This window comes from Myotis brandtii, unplaced genomic scaffold (genome assembly GCF_000412655.1).
Source record: "Myotis brandtii unplaced genomic scaffold, ASM41265v1 scaffold49, whole genome shotgun sequence".
Lineage (NCBI taxonomy): Eukaryota > Metazoa > Chordata > Mammalia > Chiroptera > Vespertilionidae > Myotis > Myotis brandtii.
In genome coordinates, this window is record NW_005368707.1 from 4,587,519 (window position 1) to 4,593,444 (window position 5,926).

Here is a 5,926-nt window from a genome sequence, read left to right on the forward strand (position 1 = left end):
CATCAATATAACAACATGGCATATGTTGGGGTGGCCTGTTCTCTGACCTTCAGAATAAACCCAACAAAAGCTTGTTTCCTCTCTTAGATGATTTGCCACAGTAGCATTATTCTCTGGAGACAGTATTCTGACCAGACCTTCCTAGGAATGGTCATAACATACCCTGTGCTTATAGAAACGTGTCTCTGCACCTCTGGCCCCAGCAGCCCCAACGCTGCCACGGCCAGGGGGCTTGTAGCTGCTGGGTGCTGGGCCCCCCCGGAAGGCTTATATCTCTGCTCCTCCAACCCCAGAATCGCCACAGCCATGGGGCTTGGGGCTGCTGGGTGCCGGGCCGCCCTGCGGGCTGTGTCTCTGCTCCTCTGGCCCCAGCGCCACCATGGGGCTTGGGGCTGCTGGGTGCCAGGCCCCTCTGCAGGCTTGTGTCTCTGCTCCTCCGGCCCCAGCAGCCCCAGCGGCCCCAGCGCCACCGCAGCTGTGGGGCTTGGGGCTGCTGGGTGCCGGGCCCCCCTGTGGGCTGTGTCTCTGCTCCTCCAGCCCCCACGGCAGCGACCATGAAGCAGGCCCTCCGCGGGCGGGTTGGGGCAGAACGCCTGCATCAGGGTGAAACGCGAGCATCCTGGCCCAGCCGCAGCTATCTTTGTCAAGGAGTAACAGTCAATTTGCATATTCCCTCCTTATTGGCTGTGGGTGCCACCATGTTTGTTGTGGAGTGATGGCTAATTTGCATATTACTCTTTTATTAGATAGGATAACATAAAATACTTATTAGACCAAAGGTATAGTAAGCAAATTCCCTACTAATTAAAGATATTAAAAGGTGAGCATTCTATGCCCAATGCCCTTTGGCATTTCCAGCTTCAGGCTCTCCCCACCACTACCCTTCACCCCCCTGGTAAGTAGACCCTACTAGTGCCAGTTGGCTTGCTGATGCTCACTCTCTCCATGAGCCATGGGGTGGATCACACTGGTGCGGTTGCACAGCTGCTTTCTCACACTAACTTCTGTCAACCTGGGCCTGTGGCATGATCCAAGGGCTTGGCCCCTCTTCCTCCTTTTGGGAGAAGGCTGGTCAGCTCCTCTGTAATTACTCATCTCTCCTCTGTGGAGAAGCCTGGCAGGCCACTACCTCAGACAAGAACACTATTCTCTTTAACCATTGTGTGTATTTAACATTTTTTTCTGATTACAAATGTTTTTGAAATTTTTCAAAGTTTATATTTAAAATATAATAGCATTCACCATATATCCATCTCTGAAACTCTCAGGACAGGAGAAAAACACTATATAATCACAAATTACTAATAGTAAACCAAAAATTTGTGCCAGTGTGGGTCCTCTTATTGCTATAAAATAACCCATTATCTTTAATTCCGAAACCTAACTTTCCTGATTTTATCTCCTGGAACATCTCTCCCCTGACATCCTTATTTTGGAGAGATGCTTGCTGAAGTAATTAGAGATGCAGAGTAATGATACCTGCAACTTATTCTAAAATACGTCATAGGTAGGCAGGTAGATTTGATATATATCACATATGGCAAAATGTTACCAATTGTTGAAACTAACATGGGCATATATGGTTCATTCTACTACTTTATTTATTTGAAATTTTTTGTGGTAAATTTTTGGAAAAGAACTTCCATATCTCCCAGTCTCTCCTACCTAAGAGCTAAGTGTCTCTTTGGGATCCTCGTCAACCACCCAGCAAATGCAGTGACCGTCAAGTTGGTCTGTCCGTACCTCCAACACCTCCTACACACTGCTGCCAGCATCCTCTTTCTAAGCTACTTAAATGACCACATTACTACTTTAAATCCTATATAATAAAAGCCTAATATGCTAAGTGTCCGATTGACCAGTCGGCCATTTGGCCATTCAACCAATCAAAGTGTAGTATGTTAATGATATGCTAAGGCCGCTCAACTGCTCGCTATGATGTGCACTGACCACCAGGGGGCAGAGAGTCAACTGGTTGACCAGTAGCTATGACGTACACTGACCACCAGGGGGCAGAAGGTCTGACCGGTAGGTTAGCTTGCTGCTGGGGTCCAGCCAATTGGGACTGAGCAAGACAGACTGGACACACCCTGGAGCCCTCCCACAGTCTCACCCCAGCTGGCCAACCTCCCGCGTCCCTCCCCAGCCCCCACTGTGCACCAGTGGGGTCCCTCGGCCTGGCCTGCACCCTCTTGCAATCCAGGACCTCTCGGGGGATGTCAGAGAGCCGGTTTCGGCCCCATCCCACAGGCTAGGCTGAGGAACCCACTGTTGCACAAATTCATGCACCGGGCCTCTAGTAAAGCTATAAGATGACTCAGCACTCTTATAATAAAGTGAAAATTCCTTAAAATCACTCATGCCCTCTATCCTCTCCACTGTTTTTTTTTTTTTTTAACTGATTTTAGAGAGAGGAGAGGGGAGGGGAGACATCAATGTGAGAGAGAAACATCAATTGGTTGCCTCCCAAAAGTGCTCCAACTGGGGATTGAATCCACAGCGTGGGTATGGGCCGTGCCCATGAATTGAGCCCGAGGCATTTCAGTGTATGGGAAAACTGAGCCACACAGGCCAGGGCACCTCTCCCAGTGTCTTTTATGGCAAAAATCACACCAACACTGTCCCTCAAATTTTCTATAAAACTTCCTGCAAAGCCCTTAACACTGTTATTTCATGCCTCTGTGTATTTGCTCACTATAGTTCCTCTGCCTGCTTCCAATATGGGTTGAAGTGCATGTCTGTCATTCCACTGCCTAATGAGAAGTACAAGGAAACAGGACCATCACATGAATAACAAGAAAGCCTCAGTTATGCAATGATACAGTTTTATTCATACCTGTATATTACTTTTCAGCAATTCCTTTCCAAATCAGTAGAGGGTGCCATAATTTCACTTTAAAAGGGGAAATTAAAGTCATGCTAACAAAAGCAATTTTCAACTTCAGTTGGAAGCGTTAAAAGCTCTAAAAAAATCTTCCCCCAGTTTTGAAATATAACTGATATCCATCACTGTATAAGTTTAAAATGTATAGTGTAATGGTTTGACTTACATATATTGTGAAATGATTACTGCTATAAATTCACTTAGCATCCATCATCTCATATGGATACAAAAAGAGAAAGCAAAAAAATAAAATAAAATTTATACAGTTAACTGTAGTCATCATGCTATACATTACATCCCCAGTACTTATGTACCCTTTAGCTGCAGTTTATACCTTCTGACCTTACCCTTATCCCATTCACCCCACTCTGTATCATATCTAGTCCCTTTTTTTATGAGCTTTGGTTATATATTTTTTTCTAATAAATAAGGAATTTCAAAATGAAAAGAAACACCCATTATCTACTTAAACAAGATTTTTTAATTTAAAAAAACAAACAGCTCTAGCTGGTTTAACTCAGTGGATAGAGCAGTGGCCTACAGACGGAAGGGTCCTCCTGGGTTTGATTCCGGTCAAGGGCACAAATCTAGGTTGCAGGCTCCTTCCCAGCCCGGGCCCTGGTCGGGGCTCATGCAAGAAGTAACTAATCGATGTGTCTCTCTCACATCAATATTTCTCTCTGTCTTTCCCTCTCTCTTCCACTCTCTCTAAAAATCAATGAAAACATATCCTCGGGTGAGGATTTAAAAAAAAAAAAAAAAAGGAAAAAGAAACCACATGACCATACACCTTAAATTCTAAATGTGGTTATATCGTTTGAACCAACAATTTAACTTGTAGGAATTTACCCTAAAAAATAACCAAACAAGTACGTAACAATGGATCAATCAATTTAAATAAAATATACTGGAAAGTGGTTGAAGTTTTGGTTTTTGTTATTGTTTGTTGTTTTTAATCCTCACGCGAGGATTTTTTTATTATTATTAATGACACACAGAGAGAGAGAGAGAGAAACATCGATGTGACAGAGAAACATCAATGGAACCAGAGACCCTCCAGTTCAGGGGATGATGCTCTAACCGCTGAAACACACAGGCAGGGCAGTTAAACTTTTTAATGACAGTATCTTCATTGGACATTTACTACTTCACTCACAATATCAACATGGAACTGACTCTAATGCACAGCTATTTTATATTTATTTCAGAGAGGAAGGGAGAGGAGTGATAGAAATATCAATGATGAGAGAGAATCATTGATTGGCTGCCTCCTGCACACCTACTGGGGATTGAGCCCACAACCCGGGCATGTGCCTCAACTGGGAATCTAACTGTGACCTCTTGGTTCATAGGTCGACATTCAACCACTGAGCCACGCTTGCTGAGCTGCACAGCTATTTTGACTTCACTATATCTGCACCAATATGCACAGCCTCTATCCCCACCACCTATTTATTCAAACTTTTGCCATTTATTTCACTTTTGCCATTTATTTAACTTCTGGCCATTTATTTAACTTTTGGCCATTTATTTAACTTTTGTCATTTATTTAACTTTTGGCCTTCTGGTCTATACTTTCCTAAGCTAGTTCTTAGTCCATTTTTAGTTTTGGTTTTACAATTCCAGAAAGGTACTGACCACTAACAGTAACCACATCTTAAACAAGACAGTAGAGCTCAATATTTCCAGCACTTTCAAAATTAACCTCTACCTTTTGTGACTTAAGTTACATATTGCTTATAGTTATCAAATAATTATCAAACTCATGATCTGCACAGTTCTATACCAGGCTGTAACAGGAAATTCCAAAGTATAATCCTATTTAGATTTGATCATCTGAAAATCAATTCCAGTTCTACAATTCTGAATCTATGAGTCCGGACTTTATTCTGTGGTTTTACTCAAAGACTCAAGTAAACGAGGGCCGGTCACACTCGAAATATTCTGAAGCAAGGCATTCCCTGCATAAACTGTAATTACTGTGAGATCTCATCCTTATCTGCAAGGAAGAGAGATGAGACTGAAAAACAATGGAACCACCAGAGGACTTATAAATTTAGTAAGCTTTCTGTGAGATATTAAAAGTCTGAAACTATTCAAGCCTGGGTCATAAAACCAGGAAGCTGGCCTCAACTCTCATGCTTTTAGTCTTCCCATCAAGGTCTTCCACTTTCTAGCCAATATGCTCTCAGCCACTGTTTTCTTCAATGTGTAAAAATGCAAGAAATATATGACTACATCCAATCTCAAACAAAAGCATTAAAAGACGATTTTTTTTCCAAGTTGGCAAAAGCATCTCTTAATAGAGGAAACTTAATGGACACTTAGGACTAATTGAAATTTGCACCTATTTAGGTAACATTAAAAGTGAATAATCTGACAATAAATCCATGTTGGGGTAAAACTCCCACTCACATAACAGCTGCAAATTCATTCTGTGTTTCCTAAAAAAAGTCTCTTCTCATTTGCATTTCTTTAAAGATTTTAATGATTTCTTTATTTTTGGTAAAAAAAAAAAACAAAAAACTGGGAAGGATGAATGCTGAGTGGAACTACCAGCCAAAAATGGAATTGGGAGTTTAAGAGTAGGATTTTATAACTTTAAAGGGAACGCTCGTGAGATTATCCAGTAAAATATAAAAGAGAAAAGGAGCCTATAAAAACAAGGACCCTGACTTCTCTGAAGCCTAAACTATAGGGCCAGACTTGAGTGCTGGGTTAATCAGAAAGAGGAAAAATAATAAATCTGTGCAACAGTTACACAAAGTGAACTAAGTAATTGTGCCTATTTGATTGTTCCAGGCATCATCTCCCCATTATTAAAGAGAGATAGTTCTGCTATGTCCACTCATAGTGAATTATCTTTAACTAGAGGCCCGGTGCACAAAAATTTGTGCACTCGGGGGTGGGGGGTCCCTCAGCCCGGCCTGTGCCCTCCCGCAGTCTGGGATCCCTCGGGGGATGACCACCTGCTGGCTTAGGCCTGCTCCCCGGGGGATTGGGCCTAAGCTGGCAATCAGACATCCCTCTGGCAGCCCGGCA